Source organism: Mus caroli, chromosome 7, assembly GCF_900094665.2.
Source record: "Mus caroli chromosome 7, CAROLI_EIJ_v1.1, whole genome shotgun sequence".
Classification (NCBI taxonomy): domain Eukaryota; kingdom Metazoa; phylum Chordata; class Mammalia; order Rodentia; family Muridae; genus Mus; species Mus caroli.
The window spans coordinates 144,793,011-144,817,917 of NC_034576.1; the positions used below are offsets into that span (position 1 = coordinate 144,793,011).

Genomic DNA, 24,907 nt, shown 5'->3' on the forward strand with positions numbered 1-24,907 from the left:
CATAGGCTACAAGATTCCCCCACTGAGAGAGAGCTGATAGGCTCTCTGGACCCACAGCAGTTTGCACCTCTCAGAGAATACCCTCCACTTCTGTCAGACACCTAGAGAGGCTCCCATTTACCTCTCTCCATGCTCCAGCCAGGACTCCAGCCACCTCTGGGTGGTAGGTGTTTGGGCTGAAGCAGATCATCACCTGATGCCTCTGTAGGCCTGGCCTTGGGTCCCCTGCTGACTCTGCTGTTGCTTGGGCACCTCCTGGACCCTGAGTTAGGCCTGCTCTTGATTGCTGGGGCATGCTTCTTTACAGACCAGGCACTCAGTGGGACAGATAAACCTCTCTGCTCATTTAGCAGTCACTTCTTGCAACCCTGACATTATGGGATATCATTCACTCACTAGGCACCCTACAAAGGGACAGAGAAACAGAGGCCCCATACCTTCTACAGCTTGCTCCCCATGTCCAACTAACCAGTCCCTTGTAGCGAGATAAAAAGTGTGTGTACGTGTTGAGGGGTGCTAGGCCTGGAGGCCAGACTACTTCTCTGCCAAGCTAAGGAGTCCCAGCTCCCTCCTGACTCTTTGGAGGTAGTTTAGAGATGAAACTAAGGAAGACCTGGGCCTTGAGTAATAAGGGGGTGAACCTGTACCCAACTCTAATGTGTTTTCTTTACTGCTTTCACCATTTCCTTTTCAGTCCTTCCTGAGGTCTCTCAGTCTCTTTCTCCATCATTTTCCTGTAGTCCTATTCAGGAACGGCCAGAAACCACCCTGAACATGATTGTATGTGTCCTAAGGTATGTCCTGGGCTGGGGCCAGATCACACTGGGTTTCAGTCCTGTGTGGGTGGGCCTGAGTCTGAGCTTTGCAGACTGAACAGAGAAAGAGAGCATCAGGGTTGGACCGTGGCTCTGGGCTGCTGAGGGTCCAGTGGGTGGGCAGAGGCTAGAGGCAGGGCCCCAACCCTGAATGCCAGTTAGCTCCCTGCCCCCGCCCCATCTCTACCCGCAAGTGGAGCCTCTGCCAGGTTTCTGAGGAACATTGTTGTTAATACTATTATTACAGCCACTGCAGGAACAAGCACGAAGCCTCTGAGTGATTTATTTAGTGTGTGGTCCTATTGATTAGGGTCAGCTTTCCATGGTGGTGGGGGAGGCTATGCCTGGGCCTCCAGGAAACTCTGGCCTGGGAGGGGAGCGGCCGCCTGCAGGGCGCCTCTGGGCAGACCCCAAAGACTCAGGTCTTTCTTCTCCTGCCCTGAGGGAGGCCCCTTCTGCTCAGTGGCCGTGGGAAGAGGCAGCCCCTACTCTAGGGAAAACGTCCATTGTGGGAGGGGGCAACCCCATTCTAGAAAGTTCAACAGAGACTTGAGTAGCCACCAAGCCTTTAATACTGGCCTTGGGTATGCTAGCAACATAATGGTTAGGCTTTGGACCTGGGTGGGTCCAGAACCCACTTTCTGATCATGCCTTACAGCCTTCAAGAGACAAATTGGGAAAGGGGGCTGTAAAAACCTGAGAAGCTACCCAGAACCCTGGGTTAGCTCCAGGCTTGTTACCAGGGATAGGAGATACTTGGCCCAGAACAGCAGCACTTTGAGGACTTCACACCACGTCTTCAATGAGCCCAGTAGCACCAGCCGGCCTCCCCAGATAATACTGAGGCAGAGAAGTCCTCTTGCCTCTGGTATTGGCTATTCTGAAAGACCTTGATTACAGCGTCATCCCTTGAATGTGGCCACCAGCTCTACCCACAACCCTTGTGGGATTCGAATTCTCCCATCTCCCCTCCTAGATAGGGCCAAAGTCCTGTGCTGAGAAAGAAAGGGAGCCAGTTAGAGGGGGACCTTACCAGACAGGAGTTGCCTCTTCGCCCTTGCAAAACCACTTGCTCTTCAGCATGCGGAACAGTTCTTCCCCAGTGGAAGGGCAGTGGGATTAGGGGTGGCAGCACCTGCTTGCCAACCATACTAATTCCCAGGGATGACCTTGATCATGGAGCTCAGAAATGGGCTGAGTGGGGCCCCTGGCCCAAGGCTTTACCTAGATAGATGCCTTCTTGCATTCTAGGAGGTATTCCCAGGCATCTTGAGCACATCAGACCTAGGGTTCTAGGCAGCAAAAAAGTTGGAGTCTATGTAGAAAGTTGAGGGATGGAGTAACTGAGTACAGGGTAGGCAGAGGTTAAGGCTACACACACAGGTCCCCTGTTACAGGCCCTGAGGTGGTGGCTGTCCTAGATGTCCTTCCTAGTATTTTGTCTTGCTTTCAGTCTGTCACTGGAATGCTTATGTCTTAACCCAGGACTTGGGCAAGTACCCTTTACAGCTCTGATTCCTTGAGTCAGATACCTGGGGCTCTGGCAAACTAGAGGTAGCATTGGAGAGATAAGCTTGAAGGCTTCTTATTATTTGGGGTATAGCTAGAGGTCATGGAACACCTTAAAGTTCATGGAGAGGCAAAGGAGAGGTGACATAGTGACACATGAGGCTGACATCCAAGAGATGGAAGGTCTGTGCAGCCCGACCATCCTATGTGCTTCAAAGAAAGCTCAGATATAGGGATGCCCTCAGGACAGCAGTGTAGACCCATGAATCCCCACCCTCCATATTACCCTTCTCTCTGTTCTACGAAGCCCCAAGTGTTGGGCTCTCTGGAACTCCTGGTTGCCCTCTAGCCATGATTCATGAGGGTCCAAGGGACCCTTCCCTGACTTGAAGTCCATCCATCCCCTGGCCCTAGATCCCAGGAGAGGTTCTGACTGGGACTGTTTTTGAAGACTTATCTACACAGCCTTGGGCCTTTTTCTCCAGCCAGGGCAGCAGCTGGGCTCCAGCCCCAACATGCTGCCGTTTCTCCTCCTGTCCCTTTTTATGACTAATAAAAGGGATTGTAAAACCCGTGCATGTACAAAGTGCACCCTGTAAATGGGTCCTGGTAATAATGACATCTGCAGCAGCACTCCTTGGCCAGGCATACTCAAGGAGGAGGGGAACCTGCTTTGGACTCTATAGCATCTGGCCCACCCAGGGGCAGAGTGCTGGGCTCAGGTGCACCCCCCACGACACCCCTCTCTTTGTAGGACTAATGGGGGCTGGACAAGAAAGAACCCCATATGTAAAGTCACCCTTCAGGTCTTCACCACAAAGGACATGCTTCTTCCCTGGAGAGCTGGCTTTGAAATGGGGTCGACCACCTGAGGGAAAGTGAGATGCATTGTGGTCTGTGCCCTTTTCTGTTGAGCCCTTGAACCCAGAGACTCAGTTTCCCAGCTGACTCTCTTAGCCTCAAGGAAGCCTGGAGTTCTAGCTCATACCCCTTTCTCAGGGAGCCCCTCAGGCACAGGTGACACAGGTCCTGTGTTCCCCACCTCCCACTGCCATGCCAATGGGAGTCAAGCCCCCAGGCCACGGACAGCATGGGAGGTGGGAGGCCCAGGCTGATCATGAACTGTGACAGTCTCATCAGCCAAGCTCCCAGGAAGGCTCTGGGGATTAACTCCTGTTTTCCCTCCTCCCCAACAAGCTGCTTCTTGTAGAAGGTGGCCCTGAGAGGACCCCCTCACCTTTTAAGGTTAATTTCCTATTAAGATTCTTCTGTTTGGAGAATGCTGAATGGAATGTATGTGAGCTAATCCCACCCAGCCAAGCCAGCAGGCGCCGGCCCTTCACAGTGAGAGAGACAGGTAGAAGGGACCCGCCTGAGGCAGTAAGCCTCATGAGGAACTTTTAGGGAGTATTCTGTGTCCCCAAGCATCCATGGCAGGGTGAAAGGCCTCTAGTGTGTCAGATCTGCCCTTGTTTAGATAGAATAGTTTCCTCTTAGCAAGTTCTTGGGAAACATTGCTAATGATCGTCTTTTGTAGAAGGACCTGGCCCCAGCCATCCTAAAGAATGGAGACGCTAAAACAAAGAGCTCTTGGGAAAAAGAAAATTTGTCCACTAGTTACCATGGTGTAAAGATTCCATCACGGCCACCTTTTATGTTGCTGCAGCCTAGGTAAACTCAGGATAGGCAAGAACTGTCATGGAATCTTGTGCTACCACAGAACCCATGGAGTGAGCCAGGTGCAGAACGTTCACCGTGGGACCACCTTGAGGGCAAGTCCATCTTCCTTCTCCCTTGTTTCCCAGGACCACTTTGGTCCTTCCACCTTGGCCCCTGTCTTGAGTAAGTTCCTTCCAGGTAGCCCATACCCTCCTTTTCCCAAGGCCAAGAAAGTACCATGTTGTCAAATCTATGTCCCCTCGACAGATGACAAAGGAGTAGTGAGGGAGCTGGGGCTGAGGTCCACCATTCACCCCACCAGTGGTTTCAAACCTTCAAGCAGGTGCAGACACTGAATGGACTTCTAGATGGGTGGGGTCTGGACTGCTTTGGGAGTCCTACAGGCCTTTGTTAATCTGCCCAGTGCCTTAGCACAAAGATACATGCTAATGAATGTTTGCATGTCCTGGTAGGATAGACGTATCCAGAGAGAAGGGATGCAGGGCCCTCTCTGCAAGGGAAATCTCTGATCAGGGATGCTGGGAAAAAGGGGCAGGCTTGACACCCATGCTGGCAGCCTTCCCAGCTTGGCTGAAGCCCCCTCCTCCCCTCCCTGCTGCCTCCACACCCGGTTTTCATTATCTTACACCTGAGCTATTGTGGTAGCCCTGCCTGCCTGGCCCTGGCTCATGCTGGCCCCAGTACTCAGTAGGCCCCTTCTGCACACTGAGAGCCCCAGTCCTTGAGTTGAAATAGTTGGAAGCCCAGGGCTGCACACTCTGTTGTTGTCTGTTTACAATGACCTAGTGAAAGTTCCAAGCTACTGCTCAGGAAGATGGCCTATCTCCCCAACCTTCGTGTTTAAGGAAAATTCACAGGAGACACTTTTAGACAGTGACTGGCAGGCCTAGGGGTCTCTGCTATCTTCAGCCACTGTATCAGGCATATTCAATTTGAACTCCCTGTTTTTGTTTGTTTGTTTTTTAAGACAGGGTCCTATGTAGCCTAGGCTGGCCTCAAACTTCACTACATAGCCAAGAATGACTTTGAACTTCTGCTCCTCACTTCTGCTCCTCTAGAGTCCAGGCATAACAGAACTGAGAGAGTCAGTTCATTGGTAAGGTACCAGATATGGTACATAGATTTAAGAGCAGAGCATACATGAGGAAATCCTGGCCAAAAGCCTGACTTATGATCATTGGAATTCCTGGCCACGCAGGGCTACCTAGGGTGACATCTGGGTGCTTCTATTAAAGCAACCAAGATAGAAGCCTCCAGTGACAGGAACATTCCAGACCATCACTAGCCAGCCAGGAGCCCAGCTACAGAGCTCCTGATGTATGGCTAATTTAACTCTAATTTGGTTGTGGGCAATTATGGTCTTGGATGACAGAGCAGAGGTGTCATTGCAGGAATGGTTAGAGGACCTGTCTTGCTCCAGTGAGCACTCATTCTACCCTGTGGTCTAGGGTCACTGGATAAAGTGTAACATGCTAACTAGACTTGGATCACAGATCAACCAAAAGGTTTCAGTATGAGCTACGTCTCACAATGGCTGAGTCTGTACTGGGCACACATTTGTACTATCTGTAGCCCAGGGCAGTTCTATTTCAACCAATGTGGCACAGAGGTTAGACACCCTTGTCTTAAATAGCACACATTCTTGATCTGAATGTATATTTTCCAGGCATCTTTTATTTTAGCAGTATTTTTATTTTTTGCCATGCTGGGTGCATTTGATCCACTACCCTATAGGACAGCCACTGTTAAGACCAGCTGTATAGTGGGGAGTCTGTACATTTGGTGGAAACCTACCTACCAGGTGGACCCTCTGGTGTTTTAAAGGCAAATGAAGTCTTGGCTGAGCCGTGGGTAGCAGCAGACTTGCATCCTCTGGCTGTCCTGGAGCCGGCATGATACTGCAGACATTCAGAAGTTGTGTGCCTACTCTGAGCAAGCTTGAGTAGTGAGGTTGCAACAGGAGAATCCTATCTCAGCCCTGCCTTCTTTTAATAGCCATCAATGTTGGGGAGAACCTGACGGGACATCCAGACAGGTATGTCTCACCATGCCACATGGAAGGCCTTTTTTAGGAAACCAAGACCCTTGATGCTTTGTGATTATTATTGCCCTTGCTCAGATGGGCTGACAGGTTATAGGACCCTTAGGTATCAACTCCAGCAGGTATTTAAAGAGGAACCAGTTTCTGGTCTTGTCCTAGGCCCCTCACTGATTCTCTGGGTCCCCAAAAGCCTATGTTCATGACACTCAACCCTCATTCCAGCTGGGAACACCAAGGAAGAGACCCCTCCTACCCTGTCTGTCTGAGCAGCTCTAGAGAGTGTGTAGACCTATGAGGAGAAAGGGTTTCAAGAAGGTGGTGAACCCCAAACATTTGTTCATTTCTATTGGCAACAAGGCTGAGTATATCTGAAGACTAGGCTTGGAAGGCTGTGGCCTTTGTGCACTTGTGTGCACAGGTGTGTTTTCAGAAGAGAAAGAGGGACAGGGCCAGACAACCCTGGAGGCAAGGCCAGCACTCAGCAGACACCACCCTGTGCTATCTCTTCCCACCTGCTCCTCTTCCCAGCTAGGGGAAAACAGATCCACAGAGTTTGATCTGGGCTCAACACAGACCTGGGCTCCATTTGGGGGGCAAGGCTGGTCCCAGTCCTCTCTTTTGTTGGAGACAGAGTGCAGTAGCAGGCTACCCTCAGGTATCAGTGGCTGAGAAACTCACCTGCAGCCAAGACAACATGGGGCACTTGGCCTGGGACATAAGGGGACTCTGTGACAGCTTCAAGCACCCCCCATCTTTGTCCTGGGGAATTCATCAAGCAGTTTGAGCCCCAAGGATCTCTCAGCCAAGGCTAGCTGACCCCACCAGCCTGGGCGGCTTTGCGGCCTTGACCTGACTGGTCAGCTATGAGCAGCTCCTGGCTACGGGCTGGCCATTCCACCTTCATTTCTGGCCATCTTTCAGCCCCGCTGCCCCCAGCCCCTGCATAGCCATCATGTCTTGCCTGCAGCGGAGGTTGGGGGGGGGGGAGAAGAAGATTCCTGAACTTCGTGTCTGAGGCCCTCTGTGATTTTGTACATGGAGAGCGTGTTCGGTTACATTTAATAGCGGACAGGAGAATTTCTTCTCAAACCACCTCGTTGGCTCCAAACCAAGTGTGGGAAAGCAAAGCGAACATCAATCTTTCCCCTTTTAAAACATTTTTTTTCTTTCCTTTTTTTTTCCAAAGGAAAAAATTCCAGGCACCATCTTTCCACATGTGCATTCCAGACAGGGACCCCCTCCCAGAGCCAGTGTGGACCACCAGAGCCATGGAGCAGGCGGTTCCTGGCACATATGTGGGTGTTGCCCCTTGTCTTACAGGGTTCCCTGGGGCCGGGTGTTACAGAGGCATACCAGAACTACTCTCATGGAAAGGGGTGTTCATAAGACTATGTGGACCTCACCTTCTGTGCCAAGGCTCCTACAGAGGTGACAAATGAGGCAGGGGCAGGGGAGAGTGCTGGCAATCTTCTGGAGAGGGGCTGAGATGCTATAGAAGAGGCATGCCCTGGCATACCTAGTAGGAGTGTAGTGTGCTACACTACTCAGAATTGAGATCCTAGAGTCTACATGTCTGTTCCACACAGAAAAATGACTTCCCCATATATAACTGAGCAAGTTGCAATCAACAGCCCTGAAGCAGGTGTTGGAAGTCTTAGCTATGGCCAGACCCACTACCACCATGAGCACCCAGAGGTGCCAGCAGCTCCCTTTGTTCAAGTCTTCAGCCTCCCTGTCTTGAGGTGGCAGGGGTGTCTGTTGAGACTGACCTATAAATGGTTAGGGTCCAGGCCTTGGAGAACCCTGTCAATTTTCGTGCGATGAGGACATGGGCCTGCCTGGCTTGCAGATAATATGCACCAGCCTTGCATACCCCAGAGAGCCTCTTGCTCTGAGCTATAGATAGGAAACCTAGTCACTTTAAGGAGGCTCCTCCACCGAGTGGAGACCCAGAAAGACCATGGGAACAGAAAGTTTCCACATAGACAACTGCCAAGGACTAGGAATAGGTCATTGTGAGTGTCTGTCTACATACCTTGCCCACTTTTTGCCAGTAAATGGATGTGAGTGGCCATATCACTGTGGGGAGCCTATGAGAAACCCCAAGGAGACCCCCCATGGCCCCTCTTCACTTCTGACTCCAGCACATAGTTTTCATGTTCCTAGAAGGTTCTGGTTATCTTCCACCATCCCAAGTGGATGCTAAAGAGGAAATATGTGTTGTATAGGGCTTTGGCCTCTCCCACAGGATGCTGGGGAAGGTGTTGTGAGGGCCCTTCATGCTGGTCCAGAGCCTAACTGGCATGTGGCCTCAGGAAGGCTCCTAGTAGACAAAAACTGTACCCACCCGTGGATGTCACTATCTCTTTGTTTAAAGGACTAGCCAAAGGCCAGGTTAACCCTGACTCTCACATAGGTCCCTGATCCATGTCCATCCACCACATGCTGCCAGAGGAAATTCCAGAAAGGGGCTGCCAGGGACAGAAAGGGAGATTGAGCTCTGGTCTGACACATGGGTTTGGACTAAGAAAACCAAATTAGGACGGGACAGTAGGGATGTATACAGAGCTGGGTAGGCCCTTAGCTAAGCTGAGACCCTGAGAGAAAGGGCAGAGAGTAGGGTTTTTAGAGAAGAGTGAGGATCCGCTTCATAGGAGCCTCAGGGCTGGCTATAGCTGGGTGGAGCTGCTCTGCCTTCTTCTTTAACACACGGAGAAACTGAGAGCACAGTGCATGGAGTTGAGGAGCTCAGTTTTGACTCTGAGGACATTTTTCCAGAGTACAATTTTATTTATACCTGGACTCCCCAAGTCGGGGCTCCGGGCACGGGGACAGTGCTAAGTCTGGACCTCTGTCCCACCCCGACTTTACTTGCACAGCTCAGAACCCTCAGCTGGGTCCTGGGTGTCTTGCCTGGGAGTGGAGAATGAGGCTGGGAGGAGGGAGAGGACGGTTTGGTTCCCAGGATAAGCCCTGCCAAGTGTTCCAGGAAGCGGTCATCGGAAGAAGCCAAGTCGCACAGAGCCGGCTCCCCGGCTGCCCATCCCAGACCAAGGAAAGCAAACACGGGCAGCGGGATGCAGTTGAAAGAAAGAAACTTCAGCAAGTGAGGGTGCTTGAGGCCAGGGCCTCCAGGAAAGAAACATCACGCGCAAAACATGGCACAGGGCCGCTGCCCCTGCTGGGCCGCCCGCAGTGCACGTTCTTTCTGACCCAACAGCTGCTCCAGGCTCCTGCCTTGGGCCCTCTCCTCCAGCCCACCCGCCTTGCTCCCCACAAGTCCAGGACCAAGGACCCCCTGACAAAGGGAGAAGGCCAGATGCAGGCAGGCCAGAGCTAGTTGGGGCAGTGTGAGTGACTACTTAGGCTCTTTCTGAGGTACCCCTCCCAAGCTGTCCCTCTAGAGAGGGATTGCTGCCCCTGATGTCCTTAGGGGCCTCCTCAGGACACAAGGCACAGCTATTTCCAGCTTGAGAGATCAGCACCTTTCCTCAAGAGGTAGGGAATGTGGGCATGAGAGACAGCTGGGATGGCCAGGCTCTGAGAGACCCCAAAAAGGGCATGAGCTGCTGAGCTGACAGGAAATAAAAATGGCAGAGCAGCTGGCCTTCTCAGGTTTCTCAGATCAGCTCTCTTCTTTCTTTGCTGGTGCCCCCCTCAGCTGCCCTTGTCCCCAGATCCGTTTATGGGACTGTGAAGGGAAGGAGCTGTCAGCTCTGGCACTGGGTTCCATGGTTACACCCAGAGCAGAATTTGGGGACCCTCTCTGGAGACATAATAGTTAACTAGCTAAGGAGACCACTGAGCCTGTGTGGGGGCTCCAGGATGGAGGGAGATGGCAGGCAAGATGGGTTCTGGTCAACATGGGCTTGGCAACCTCTCCTTCCTCACTCTCTGTGCCCTCTTCCCCACCCTAAGTCCTGCCTCCATGGACAGAAGGATGCTCCCATTGTCCTTTCCTGCTCAGCTGTCTTTTTCCATCTCCATTGGTCCTGACAGGTGGAAAATGGCAGCCTCAGCTGCTATGGCTGCTTGGCCTGGACCCACTGGCAGGTACCGCTGCCAACCTTGTTCTCAACTCTCAGGCCCCCACCCTTCCACTTGGGGAGGCTGTTGTCCTTGTTTGGGCCTGTTTGTTTCAGGGTCACATGTGCCACTGGGAGCAGACCAATCAGCACAGTCACACTGGCCATGGAAGAGTAGCTATTCCCAGCCTTGGTGTGGATGTTCCTGTTTGATTCTAAAGAGGGAGAGAATATAGACACTACCCAATAGGCTCCAGCCAGGCACTCCAAGACCCCCAAAAAGGACAAAGAAGGGAGCAGAAGTCATCTCGGGCTTATCTGGTGTTCTTTTCTTCTCCTGAGCTACTCCAGCAGTTTCAGGGCCCCTCACCCCAGGTTTGGTTACAGCCTTCAGGAAGCCCACCTCTCCTCCAAGTTGCTAGGGTGGGCTTGATTGCCCTTGATTTTCATCCCATCTTATACCTCTCTGCCCCTGGGAAGCAAAGGGCCCCAGCTATGGATAACCCTTAGTATTCAGGTTCTTCTGGCAGCCATTGTTATTCTCTGGTCCACCTGGCCTTGGTGCTTTCATCATGGTGGGACCAGGCTCAGCAGGTCTCAAATGACAAATGAATTTTCTTATGACTTGTCAACTAGTGAATGGCAGAGCTGACACAGGTTAAGAATGATTTTAGGGATAAGCTGCTCCAGGACTGTGAGGCTGGGCATCTACAGTCACAAGCACTAAGAGACTGTGCCATCCAGTGCTTTGTGGTACTCCTGGGGTGGGGGGGGTGCAATAAACTGTTTCCTTTGCAACTGGGTGTCTCTGCTTTCACTAAGCCTGCACAGTCAGAGAAGCCAGCCCTACTTCATGGGTCTTTTCCACAGTAGCAGGATGAGAAGGGCAGGTAAGAAACGAGGCTCTCCCCACTTCACCCAAAGAGGTGGGCAAGAATAGGTACGAAGGCGAGCAAGTGGAAGCATGTGAAACTAGCTAGCATCACTATATCTGCTCCCAAGCTTCTAGAAATGCCTGGTCTCACTAGAAGGCTATGTCCCCCAAGGAGACACCCTGGCTAGTATTTCCCATGACTAGAGATGTTCAGATGGAGTGTGCTTTTTCTGGGGAACAGGTGAAACTGACACTCAGAGATGGCAAGATCATTAGAACCCAGGGCACTGGGATACCAGGCAGAAGGAATCCTGGGAACTCTCAAGACTAGTTATCTGGGCCCTATCACAAACACCTTCACAACAGGCCGACTCAGTCAAGGCTGTTCCAGCATGGGAATCCAGGAGCCCACAACTGACTATACCCATTGTCTCCCTGAATTAATGTTCCTCCTGAAGTGGTTGTGGCTTTTGGGGGCCAGCTGGTCTAGTTAAGCTAAAGATCACTAGGTCTTGGGGTTCTGCAGTTTCTGTGCTACCTCATTCTTAGACCTGGGGATAGTATAGTCCTTCATCAAACCTAAGCTGCAGTTAAGGGGCCTGGGAAGTTGGATGGAGGATGCTGAGGACAGAAAACAGAGAGAAGTTCTTGGGGGGAATATCTGGGCCTGGACGATATGTCACAGACACCAGGCTCTGGAAAGCACAAGATTACTGGGGCTATAAAATGGACTATTTTTCAGGAGGGGCTCAAACTTGGGATCCAGTGCTCAGTCTAGGAGGGAGCTTTGGATAACAAGCCTTACATCTCTCTCTACAAAGCCAGAAAAGTGGTATGAGGTCTTGGGTATTCAGGCTCCATATCCTTGACCACCATGTCTGAACTCCAGACTCAACCCTTGGTACTACTGACACCAGTCCAGGCCCTGTGCAGGGACAGGGGTTGTCCACACATAGTCAGAGTTGGCCATTTCCCCATGGAGTATGTGCCCAGTGGCTGAGGCATCTTGGGGCTTTTGGGAGCTCCCACCCCCTACCATCTCCTAGGGGAAAGGGACCTTATTCAAGTTTCCACTTCCCCCACCTTCCAAAGCCATCCAGGGATTCCATCAGTCCCTAATGATCCCTTCCTGCCCTTTACATTTTATGTCAGACTCAGTAGTGTGTAAAAGTGTTCCCAACCATTGCACTAAGCTCACAATGCAAAATCATGGGCAGATACTAGAAGTTGAAGATCCTTTCTCCCAGCTGAAGGCCTGTCTGGTGCAGGTGAGTTCCAGACAGGTGGAAACAGGTAAAAGAGGGACCAGGGGCCTAGCACCCTAGCTGGGGCTATAGTCTTAGGCAAGGCCACATGGTTGCCTGAGCTCCTGTGGGTTCCAGGGACCCAGAGATGCCTGCTGCCCACTGGCCCATGCCAGGAAGTGAGTTCTCTGCCAAAGAAGCCCAGGCTAAGCGCCTGTCCTGGCGGCTGCTGAAACAGCCCGGTGTGTCAGCCATGTGTCCAGAACAAGGCACACTGGACCGGTGTCTGCCCCAGATTTGTGCCCTCAAAACCGAGCCTTGTGAACCCTACAAAATGGCCCATGCTCTGACTGCTGTGCATGGAGAAGCCATTCCCTTTGCCTTGCCATGGAGTTTTGTGAGCAGCTGAGAGAAGAGCAGGGTGGATAGAGAGAGTTTGGGTTGGGATAGAGGGTCTTGGGAGTCCAGACAGACAACAAATCCTGGCAGATGATGGTGAAGGAGCTCTGGCCAAGGGGAGTCTGGGTGGGTTGATGGTGGGGCTGTGGGGTCCTGGCCAGGGTGGCAGAGCAGATAGATGAGCCAGAGCTAAGAGTGATAAATGGCTTCCCTGAGTCGAGCAGCTCTGCCAGGGTCTTAGGTCTTGGAATTCAGTCTTATTGACCCTGAGGCCCAATGGGGGCCCTTGCAACAGGGCAGCTTTGTACGATAGGGTGATGATTTGGGGAGTGTTGCTGGTAGTGGGTTTGTATGTGCAGAACTGGCATGGGGGCACAAGAGGCTTCCAGAGGGCCCTGCCAGCCCAAGGTAGGAAGTCCAGCACTTGGGGTGGGGGTGGGGGAGCTTCAGACTGGGAGCCTGGGGTCCTATAGGCTTGGAGATCTAAGCTCCAAGCACACAGTACTATCCTGTATTGAGGCTAGTTAACCAATAAGCAGAGATCTGCTAGGGATATTGCTTCCTCCAACCATGTGGGGACAAGGGTCCTGCCTGCAGAATGAGGTACAGCGGGTTCCTTCTTCTTGATTGGCAGTGTTGTACAGAGATCTCTTTCTGGTCCTATCTCTTGAGTCCTTAAAGCCACGGAACCTAGGAGGTATCTTTAGTAGGCTGTTAGGTATCCTAACCACCAAAGGTGCCTAACCCCACTTCTAACTCTAACCCTTAGCCCTCACCAAATCTCTGGTCCTCGTGGCTCAGTGCTCTATGTGGCTTTTCACTCCATGCCCAGGGGAAGCCAGGGGACAGATTATGCTTTTCCTAAGCATATTGAAGGTGAGGTAATCCCACCATCTCTCTTCCAGGATTCCTCTCAGTCCTTCTGGCTCTGGGACACATCATGTGGTCTCTGCCGCTAGAGGAAGCAACTCCTCCTGGCTCAGAAATACAAAGAGTTCTAGGGGTCCCATGGCCTCCTTTTCAGTGCTGTAGTAGAGGGTCCATATAGCCTTTCTCTCCCCACCAGCCCTACGTGTCAAAGCCCTGGGCTTCATGGGCACAAGGAAACCTGGACACTTGGAAGGTGGACTCCTGGTGGCTGACGGGGTGAGTTGTGATGCCCCTTTTTCATCAAGGCTCTCCCTGCCTGTAGTTCTCCCATGGGCTTTGGTTTCCACTCCACACAGAACCCTTGGAAAATGGAGAGGAAGGAGGCCTGGTATTGGGCGGCCACAGTGGTTTGGGTAGGCTGGCCGCCTGTGTCTTTGGCTCCGTGGGACCCTTTGCACTCCTGGGCCAGGGAGGAAGCGGGTTGGGCCTGCCATGGAGTCTCTTGGACCTCACAGGGCCTGTGGCTCTCTAATTACTCTTTCTAAGAAATCCCTCAAAGTCTTTTCACAGGAAGGCAAGACCTAGGAAGAGTGGGCCAGGGGCCTCTTCCAGGCCGCTGGTGTGTGAACAGGTTGGGTTTGGGGAATGCAGAGATGCCTTGAGCTTGGCACAGGGTTTAGAAGCCATCTCCTCCAGAAATGTGTTTTTCTGGACCCCAAATTCCATCTCTTGGCCCCCGATACCCCAAACTCCTCCTCTGCAGTGGCTTCTTTTTCTCCCTCACTTGCAGGACCCGCCCAGTCTGGGTGGGCCACAGGGCTTGGGCAGCCTGGCTGGTATTAAGGGAAGAGGAAAAAGTGACGGGTGGGCGGGCAGGAGACAGAACCGCCACATGTCCATGATGCCCACACACACGTGTTTACCCACCAGAGCCTCGCTGTACTGTAGGGCCAATGGAAAGCCTGAGTTGGGCAAATCAGAGCTGCCCCAGTAGCAGCCTGGTGTAGGCATAGAGCCCTGGAGCTTGTCTGGCAGTCTTCATGTGGCCTCGGGGAGGGCAGGACAGTGCTCTGAGGCCTGAGCAGGCTGGAGGGGTCAGGCCTGGGCTTTCAAGGAGCCCTAGGAGACCAAGAGGCAACCTTGCTCACACCTCCTTTGTAGTCTATATATCCTGTACCCCTGGCCTAGGGTCACTTTTGACAAGGGATGTTTGAGGCTTAAAGACTCTGTGTGTGTGTGTGTGTGTGTGTGTGTGTGTGTGTGTGTGTGTGTGTGTGTAGGTGGGTGGGAAGGTGAACTGAGAGGCAGGGCAGACTTCCCCTCCAGGCTACCAAGTACACCCATCTTTAAAGGCCACTCACAGGAGTTCTGGCCTCTCCACCCAAGAGCTTTTGCAGTATGGAGACCCAGCTCTTCTGACAGTGAGTGACTCGAGATAGGATACAGAAATACTGAGGCCTAGGCCAAGGCCTGCTGGGGTTATGCTGGCCCCTGGAATAAGAAAGGAGTCAGCTTCTGTAGGCTGGGAGATAGTCACCTATTCACGATGATAAAGAAGGGAGAACAGCGGCATTTCCTTAGGAACAAGGCAGCGAGCATGAGGCCAGTGATGGCAGCAGGAAGCTTGCAGTTCTATAAGCTGTGCACAGGGAACAGGGCAAAAGGCAGCTGTGCCCCTACACTGGAATAGCACTTCCTGCCTCGGGACCTCATGAGCTTCCTTCCCATGGTCTCACCAGTTCCGCGTAGGAAGGGTCCCAGGATCAGCTCACTCCACAGAACTTGGTTCTTGCATCTGCTGTGCATATTGTTGGGAGAGACAGTGCCCATCCTGTCCTTCTGCCCTGCAATCATGGCCCTTGCTTTCCAAAGTTTGGTCTTGGCCTTGCGTCTCCGTAGCAGGATACCCAGGGTCAAGTCCCAACACCACCTGCAACCACAGTAAGTGTTGCTTCTGGGTGTCCCCACCTTGCATCGGGTCACTTCTGTTATGCCAGTGCAGTATGGTCTCAGAGCCCAATATCCTCTTTCTCTTTGGTCCTATATACTATAGGAGCTTCTCCAGGGGCCTTGGAGAAAGGGTAGTTCCTGATCAGGGCCCTGTAGGAGTACTGTGGAGCAGACCCACATCCCAGGGGTCACCAGGGTCTCTGGGAGGAGGAAGCTGATAACAGCACAAGGAACCTGGCATTGTGAATACTTAGAGAGGTGACACAAATGTGTATCATGACCAATGAGTGGAGAGAGCCTCCTGAGAGTGCAGGTGAAGGGAAGAGAGGACCAGAAGTCCTGCAGGAGTGAGGAATGGGCCAAGGTGTGTGGAGAGGAGAGGTCATGCTGCTTTGAGTCCTGACATGGGCCACCCTGATAGCCTCTGCTCCTCAGGAATGTGGGAAATGTTGTTCTGGCCACAGAAACCCTAGGGGTGACCAGAGGGGTGGGTAGTGTGGCCTAAGGACTTCTGGCTGCCTACCTGAGACTCTAACCTAAGTCACACCTGAGACTCTGGGGCCTTAGACCACTTAGTCTCTCAGCCTGAGGGATGCCACATGCCTTCAAGGTCACCAGAGGGGATAGACGTCTAGGCACTCATGACTTTTACCCAGGACCTGGGTTAGGGTCTTCCTCAGGGTAGATGAGAGAGATCTGCTACCACCACCTGGACTCTCCATTTCTCCTAAAGATAACACCTAAAATCCACCGCCAGGTTTCTTATGACAGAGAAAGCCTTTGATAGGGAGAGGTGAAGGTTCCTTGATGGAGGGAGTGGTCAGAGAGTGACTAAGCTACTCAGCACTCTAGGATCCCCAAGGAAATTGTTCTGCAAATGATGGAGGGACTTTGGGATACCCAGGGCAGGCCAGGGCCCTTTCTGACCAGATACAAACTTAGAACTGGAGAGGCAGCACTGGCTTTTGGCCTCCAGGATTCCCTCTCCCAAAGTCCAGAAGGCAGAGGACAACTACATGGTCAGGGAGGGGTCAGTGCTATATAGCTTGGACCTATATTACTGGCAGCCTTGGAAGGAAAACAAATCCTGAGTGGCTGGATCTAGAGGTAAGGTTAGAAGTGGCCCTGAGGACACCGGATCCAGGTAAGATTTTGGTGTAGAGAGGTACTCAGGCAAGGTATTTGCAGAACTTGACAGAATGGTGGAAAGACATATCCTGGTTACTTTTTTTTTTGGTCTTTTGAGACAGGGTTTCTGTGTGGTAGCCCTGGCTGTCCTGGAACTCACTCTGTAGAGCAGGCTGGCCTCAAACTCAGTAATCCACCTGCCTCTGCCCCCCAAGTGCTGGGAGTAGAGGCATGCACCACCACTGCCTGGCCCTGGTTACTTCTTAACCCCCGGGTGCTGATGATTCCTATTGGGTTTCCCTGTGATGAATGTCTGCCCAATGACTTGGAGTTGACCCTTAGAGAGCATCTGGTGCTCAGGCAGGAGCAGGCTCCATCAAGATCATGTTTTTTTTTTGCCTGTTTCGGGGGGTGCTGGGGGATGAGCCAGAGCTTCAGGCGTGGTAGGCAGGTGCTACCTAGGGAGATGCACTTCACTCCCTGAGATGAGTATACGTTGGGACATGTCATACCCAAGTGGGACATGTCCCCCAAGGAAGACTAGTTCTCAAGACCTTGTGTGTTTGCAGTTGTATTGGAGTCCAGGGCAAGGAGGGGCCCAGGCAGATGGAATCTACTGGCCTCAGGAGGCACTGCAGCTGGATTATATGGCGTTGGATGTGACATGAGCCATCATAGCTCATGAAGAGTTTTGGCATCTGGGGCCATGTGGAAGGCTGCCTTCTTGGAGATAGGCATCCTGAATCTAGTTCTAGAGAGGTTTTCTCAGGTGGGTCTGTCACCCCTTTCCTTGCTGAGGCTGGTCCTCTGATTCTGCAGAAGCCTAGGGGCCATGGAAGAAAAGTGACACGTGGTTAGGGATATGCATGGGGCCACAGAAGTGGTATGGAGTGGGTCTTTAGGGGGCAGTGGCTAATAGGGAAGGAAGAACTTGGCATCACGAACACATCGAGAGATGGTGGTTTAGATGCTGATCCAGATGGTGGCCCAGGGTTCATCTCTCTGGGATGCTCTAGGGCTTGCTATCTCCCTGAGCCTTTGAACTGCTGAACCCTCTGAAATCCACAGGTATGACCTCCTTGAAAAAGTTGAGTCTAGGGTCAAGGACTCATGTATAACCCTTATTGGTGAGTCCTTGTTTCCTCTCGCTCTTTGTGACAGGACTTTGGTGAGCTCAGCTGACCAATCAGTTGTTCAGCCATGGCAGCCTGTGCCAGGACCAGGGTCACCATAGATCAGTAGTGATGGGGAATGTTGAGGGACTCTTAGTCTCTTGGTTAGGGTAGTAGGGAAAGGACGACTTCTGAGCCCCAGTGGCTACATGACCTCCATGTTAGCACGTATGTCTCTTCCTAGGGAAGTATGTGTTAGAGTCTTGTTTCTGAGATGGTCTTGCTTTGGCCACTGCCAAGAACTGAGGGTAGAACAAAATCTATTGGGTATCTAGGTCCCTTCCTTTTGCCCATCTAGAAGGTTCTGGAAGCCCTCTGGCTTCTCTTTTGTTGTGGGCACAACCTTGTCCCTTCTTGTTAACTCTGCCTTCTACATGGGACTATAGCCAAAGTAATCGTGCCCCTGACCTGCTTACCTTTACTGCAGACTAGGCCATGTCAACATTGAGTAGCACCAGCCCTCGCTCAATAGACCCTGACTACAAAAAAAAAAAAAAAAAAAAAAAAAAAAAAAAAATACCAATGTAACCATTGCCTTTGTTGGGTCCCCAAACACAGGCCCCAAGCAATTTTTCCCAGAATTCTTTCAATCCCAGCCCCCTGCTCAGCCTGGGCCTTCTGACCAGCTCCAAGCTGCTCACAGCAGGGCAGGCAAACCTTAGCCTGACCCGGGATTCCAGGCTTAGGGCTGGCCACCGGCTGCAGAGATAAATCGAGGAAGTCTCCCCCGGCCCTGGCCCCAGCCAGACCCCTGTGGTGGGCAGGCAAGGGAAAGGAGAGACCCCAGAGGTTTGTTTGCTGTCCCAGCTGGGCTGGCTGTACAGCCCTCTTCCTCTGTCCTGGCTCTGGCCCCGTCAGATCTGAGAATACGGACATCCTTTCATGGGAGCCATCAGTACTCTGGCCTAGAGAAAAGGGACATGAAGGGACATGGAAGGACAGAGATCTTCTCCTGACAAGGAGATGTGACTCCAGCTCTTCATTGAGGACATCTAAGATAGTGAGGGCTCCAGAGTGTGATCCCAGCCCTTCTCAGTCTACCCCAGGCTTGCTCACTTGAATCCATAGTCTTCTCTATTGGATGTTTTGATCCTGATGGGGGAACCCCTTAGCTTTCTCCTTGGACAGTAATGGAATCCTCCTCTCCAGACGGGGACAGGGACATCCCCAACCTGGACATATGTGCTTCCTATACCTCCAGGGACCCTTCCACATCCACCAGGAATCCTGGTTTGGAGAGCTCTGTGGTGTCACAGGATCTGTGATGTGCACACCACTAGCATGAGTGTCCAGTGTCCATCCAGACAGGTGTCCTCCACCAGTGATTCCGTCTCATCACATGAGCTGCTATCTTGCAGTGTCTACCTAAGTATGGAGCCATGTCCCAAGCTCTTGGAATCTGGAGGTTATGTCTTCCTCAAAGGGTGAGAGACCCTAAAGACCAGGAGAAGAGGGGAGACTCTGAACCAGCAGGCTGTTAGGAAGGTTGGGGTTCCTTTCACATTTTTTTAGCAGCTTATTGTCAGAGGTGGATTTATAGTGCTGGGGGCTGCAGCAGCCCGAGGGGATGTCATTTCCTGAGAGGCCCAGACCAGCCTTCTACTAGGGCCTTAACTGTAGGGGCTGTGTCTTTAGCTATGCTTGGTGTAGCACCCTGTAACCCCCAAACCTTTTAACAAATGTGACTTCTGAGAGTAGAATTGGTAAAACCCAGGGACTCTGAAGCAGCAGGAAGGTCACCGAGAGGCTAGACTGGGGCTCCATGGGACAAATGGGCCCAGGACTTGAAGGGTGTGACCAGCTAAGATGAGGGTTCTATGTAAGACAGAACAAAAGGAGGCAGGAGTGGCAATCCACGCCTCCTCTGAAGAGACCCTGAGAAGCAGAATGATGTGGGAAAGCCTGATGTCTTCAGGACCCCTAGAGGACCTGAGGAGAAGAAGAACCCCAAGTCTGAAGGCAGCAAGCATGGGCTGGGGGCATTTTCTACCTGCACCCCCCCAGGAACCCCACCTCAGTCGCCAAATGGTTGTTATGCTAGCCACTGACCTCACGGGGGCGCAAGAGACAACAAAATTTTAGTTTGGAGGTGCAGTTTGCCTATGGCCAGAACCTCCAGAGCGGGAGTCTGCCTAACAGGGTTCCCCCAGCTCTGCTGGAGACCCCACTCCTGGGTAGCTTCCTGATAGGCATCCTGTCCCTGCCGGTTCTCTGGCCTCTAACGTCTTTCTTCCCACTCCCCTTCTCCCTCCCTTCCTCTTGTCTTCCTCAGGGCTCTCTCCCACCTCTTCTCCACCCCCATCGACCCCCCTTTCCCCTTCCTGCTTCTCAGGGGCCAGGCAGTGGAAGAGGATACTTTTCTGTATGCCCTAGGCTAGGCAGGGACCAACCCCTACTCCCACCCTACAGACAGGCAGGCCCAGCCTTTCTTTGCTGTTATAGAGCTGGAGGGCTCCCATCAGGAGCTGTGAGGGAGGAGTGGTAGCAGGAATTCTAATGACCTTAGGTGTGGGACAGCAAAGGGAAGCAGTAGCTCAGGGACAGCCTGGGAGGGGGGCGTGGCCTGAGACAGGCTGGGAGGAGATAGCGCTGAGACAAAGCCCTGGATAGGGGCCCTGGACAGAGAGCTGGGTGGTAAGATACCTGATAGCAGAGGGAGGGACGAATGGGGTGGGGACAGGAAGGCTGGCAGGGTTCCAGGGAGGGCTGTTTCAGGGGATGGTGGGGGAAGGGAGGCCCAGCTTTAGGCAGGAGCAGTGTGTGTGTGTGTGTGTGTGTGTGTGTGGGTGGGTGGGTGCCACTCCCAGGTCAACCGGGCACTGGCTTTGTTGGGGAGGGGGGTCTTGAGAGAGGCTGAGGGAGATTGTCCAGGGTCTGTTAGGGAGCTCCTCGCTGGTGTGGGCTGGTAGAAAAAGGAACAGAGACTGGAGAGTCATAGAAAAATTTTAAGTGAGAGTTGATGGGGACAGGAGCTACTTGGGAAGTTAGACATTGCTCCTGGGCCTTGTTCCTCCAAGGAAAGTTCTAAAGCAAACTCCCTAGCATGTCCTTTCCAGGACAGACCACGGCCCTTGCTGGATTTGTCCCTCACCTTTCTATGTCCTTCCACGTGTGTGTCCCCAGGCAGATGCCTCTTCCTCTCAGCACTGGCTGCACTCTTGGCTAGAGGTGCAGTCCCCAGGACTCCCAGGCTGCTGTAAGCACACTTGATTGGAGGACAGCCGATTTCTTCTTTTTTTCCCAGCTTAGAATCTCAGTGGAGGCACTCATGGGGGACAGTCCCGAGGAATGAGGAATACAGGGTGGACAGTGTATTCAGCAGCCCACAAGGCTAAGTGGAGAGGCCAGCAGAAAGCTCCTCGTGGGGTTACTGAGGTTGGGGTCATTTGTCCAAACCTGAGGAGCCGTGGAAGTCTTCACAGTCAGGTCAGGAGCAAGCATGGAAGCAGGGAGGCCCGGTGGAGAAGTTGGTAGGAACCAGGTAGGTTCAGCTTGTCTGGGAAAGCCCATGCTTGTCCTGTGTAATAGTATCCCTCTGTAGGTGATTGTGTCAGGGAGAAACTGAGGCTGAAGGACCCTAGTGGCCACTGCTGGACCACATGCTACATTCTGCTCTCTTATTGATTTCAGGTCAGGTCTCCAGGGAAAAGTAGCATACCCTCTTCTAAATCTGTCCTCCCCTCTCAAACCTCAGTTTCCCCTTGAGTGCTTAGCTCCAGGCAAGCTGATCAGGAGGTAGGTTCCTATAGTCTCAGCATAGCTTAGAACAGAGACAGCATCTCTGGGAGACAAGGGGCAGAGGCAGAGACCAGGAAAGGGGTACATGTAGATATGTGGGTTCCTTTGGGCTCACACTTGGATCTTCTTTGAGATTAGTGGCTCAGGTCTGGTTCCAGCACAACCCAGGTTTCTATCTTTCCTTTTGTTTCCAATCTTTTCTTTCATCTCTCCTGTCTAGAGAAGGGTTGATGGAACTTGGGTGTGGCAGAGCCCCTGGGAACTAGAAGAGAAGGAAAGACCCAAGACCAGGGGACCAAGCCCCATATGGAGCATACTGGGGACAGAAAGGTCCCACGGATAGACTGGCCAGTAGGCTTGGTGGGATTCCCTGCTAACTATGGGCTCTGTGGACAAGAAGAGGGTCTTCATGTCTGAAAGTAGCCAAAATGTGGCTTTATCCCGTTTGTTCTTTAGCCTTTGCTTCCCACTGTGAAGGGGCCTTCATCTTTGCCTGGGAGCCAGTGCTCCCAGGAACCTCTATACTAGCTAACTCCAGCAAGGGCAGTTGGTGGGGGGGCTTGTAGCCCCTCACTGGAACTGTGTGAGGGTAGGACCATGGAGTGCAGCCACCTGCCTATGTCCATCACTTAATCCCCTGCCCAGCCTACTGCCTGGTCCCAGCAGGCAGTGCACTAGGGTGGGTGTGTCCTCCAAGGGTCTTTTTGTCTGTTTAACTCCTTGAGGCTGGGGCTGAGGCTGGCCATGTGTTGGTAGGCTGTGTTAGGAGGTTTGGGGAAGGTCTGTGAGTTGGGGGAGGAGCTGGTCCTGTCCTGTTAGCTATTTGCTAACTGAACCACTTTAGACACTTCTTAAACTTCATTAAATGGACAAATCTTTGTCCTCTCTGACAGGATTTCGCTCATAGAAACACCCAGAGGCACTTGGAGCTAGAAATGAGGAGGCACGGATGAGGGAGAGGCCTGGGAAGGAGGAGACCCTAGGTGAGGGAGGTGAACCATGAAGGTGGCTGCATCAGGGACAAAGGCTCTTAAACCCACAACTCAAGTCCCTGAGGCCATTGTGGAATAAGTGAGGCATGGGTACCAGGCCACTGGGGTATCTGAGGGGTACCACCAAGGTAGCACCTTGTCTTCAGGCCTCCCTAGGAGCCCTGCCGTGCAGAAGCACAACCTTGAAACTTCCTGCCCCTGCATTTTTAGTCTAGGACTTCAGAGTGATGTGCTAGGCAAAGAGCCTGTCAATTACACCTGGGGGCTTCCTGTCTCCATCTCCAGCCTTACCAAAATCTCTGTCTCTTTGGTGTCTCCAGACTTTCACAGCCCTCTTATCGGGGCCCTCCCGAGATACTCGACATTCATGAGAGGTGACATGGCTATCTCTCTAGAAACATCAAGGAAATTGAAGCCTTCTTTGCTTACCATCACAGGAATCATGTCTGGCATGCCGTGGCAATCAGTTGCAACAGGAACAGCATGAATGAACTCAAGGGACACACCCAGCAAGCTGCCTTGACCAGAGCCTGGAAGGATTGGTGAGTGTTCCCCAGGGCACCATGCAGTAAGCACTTGTCCTCACAGCTAATGACCCCTGTATGCTGTGTGTCCTCAGACCACCTCCCATAATGGAGAGCTGGGGTCTAGTTCATGAGAACCCACAGAAATTAAGGTAATGTGGTTAGGGTTAGTGCTAGAGAAGGCTCTAGGAGTTCCACCCCAGGATCGGCAGGCAGCAGGAAGAGAGGAGGAAGCTACTGGGCCTGGCTTGAGCTTCTGAAACCTCAAAGCCTACCCCCAATGGCACATGTCCTCCAAGGCCATGCCTCCTAGTACTGCCACTCCCTATGAATCAGTGGGGGCCATTTTCATTCAAACCACACCACAACCTGGTATCCTCCACCTGGAATCCAACATTTTCCATTTGAACCCTTCACACTCCATCTTCCACTTTGCAGCATCCACTATCCTCCCCATGCTCTCCATCCTCCATCTTTTACTCTCCTCTCTCTCCACTCTAAATCCTATCTTTTATTCATCTGCATCCTCCATACTCCACTATTTGCTCTCCATCTTCTCCACCATTCCTCCTGCACTCTCCACATCAGCTCTCCATATTCTTTTTCATCTCTCCAACCTCCACTTCTCATTTCCCCTTCCCCATTCCCCCTTCACTTCCATCCACCATGCACTCCACTCCACATGCCAAGGACTAGCTCCGAAATTCATTCTACTCCACCCACACAGCTTTGCCCACTCTCTGTGATCCGTATCCTCCTCTAGTCCCCACACCCCACTGTCTCCATTCTGTTTTTTGTTCTCTGCTCTTCATCATGCATCATATCTGGTGTTCATGTTCTATTTGTCTCTGCTCTAGTCTAGTCTCTAGTCTCTGCTCTGCATAGCTCTTAGTCTGTTTTCATACCAGAATCCATTATCCACACTCTACCCTGCATCCTACATCCCAAGCTCCAAACTTGAGTCTCCATTCTCCTTTCTCACACTCCGTACTGCATCCTTCATTCTGAATTTCGCTCAGTTTCACGCAGCGTTATGCATGGCCCATCTTCTTTACTCCATCACGGTACCAACACCTCCTACTTGACACTCTGCTCTACAGTCCGTTCTCTATCCTCCATGCTTTTGCAGGCTTCGATACATCATTAGACATTCCCTGTACTCCATACTGTATTCTTCTTACATATCACATTTCCCTTCCCACCTTCATATTGTATACCTCATTGCTTCCTCTCACTTCTCCATTCTGTAATCTATTTCCCAGCCCTTCTCTTGATGCCATTTCCTATACTGTATTTTATACTACATGTTTGCATGTTTTGTATATGTTTTCTAAACTCTGCATTTCCTTCCTTGTTACCCATACACTATTATCTTCCTCCATTTATTTGTGTATTTATTTTTGTTTATTGTGAGTCTGTGCCTATGTGCCTGAATATGCATATCATAGCACATGTGTGAAGGCCAGAGGGCAACTTTGTGGCATTCTTACTTAGTATTCTGTAATGTTTCCTAGTTTCTCCATTCGCCATTGCGCATGCTCTAGCTTCATTTGCTGTGGGCCATATTATGTTCTCTACGACCCATATGGAATATGAGATATTCTACCTCCTACCCTTGAGTCTCTCTTTACACACAAAGCTCCATTCTCTGCTTCCACAGTCTGTTCTCAGGTCTACACTCCACACACCATTCTACACAGTTTTTCTATTCCCTGGACACCATAATATATTCATCACAATCTATTTGTTCTACATGTTGTGCTCTCCACACAAACATTCTGTTCTCAGTGTTTATACTTTTTACTTTGTTCTACATTGCCAATTACCAATATGCTCATCATCTATTCCCCATATACCATTCTCCATACGCTTCACCATTATTCTCTCTATTCCATGTTCCTAATGCCATCCTCCACACCTACTGAACATCATGCTGTTCTCCTCAC

The 24,907-nt window shown here is 51.8% G+C and overlaps 1 long non-coding RNA gene across 1 annotated transcript; it reads left to right on the forward strand.

The window, feature by feature from the left end:
- Nucleotides 1–767: 767 nt before the first annotated feature.
- LOC110297277 lies at nucleotides 768–23,121 on the forward strand. The gene is made up of 3 exons (XR_002378263.1): nucleotides 768–794; nucleotides 13,493–13,733; nucleotides 22,875–23,121. It is a non-coding gene; the product is annotated as an uncharacterized LOC110297277 (long non-coding RNA).
- The last annotated feature ends 1,786 nt before the right edge of the window (nucleotides 23,122–24,907 follow it).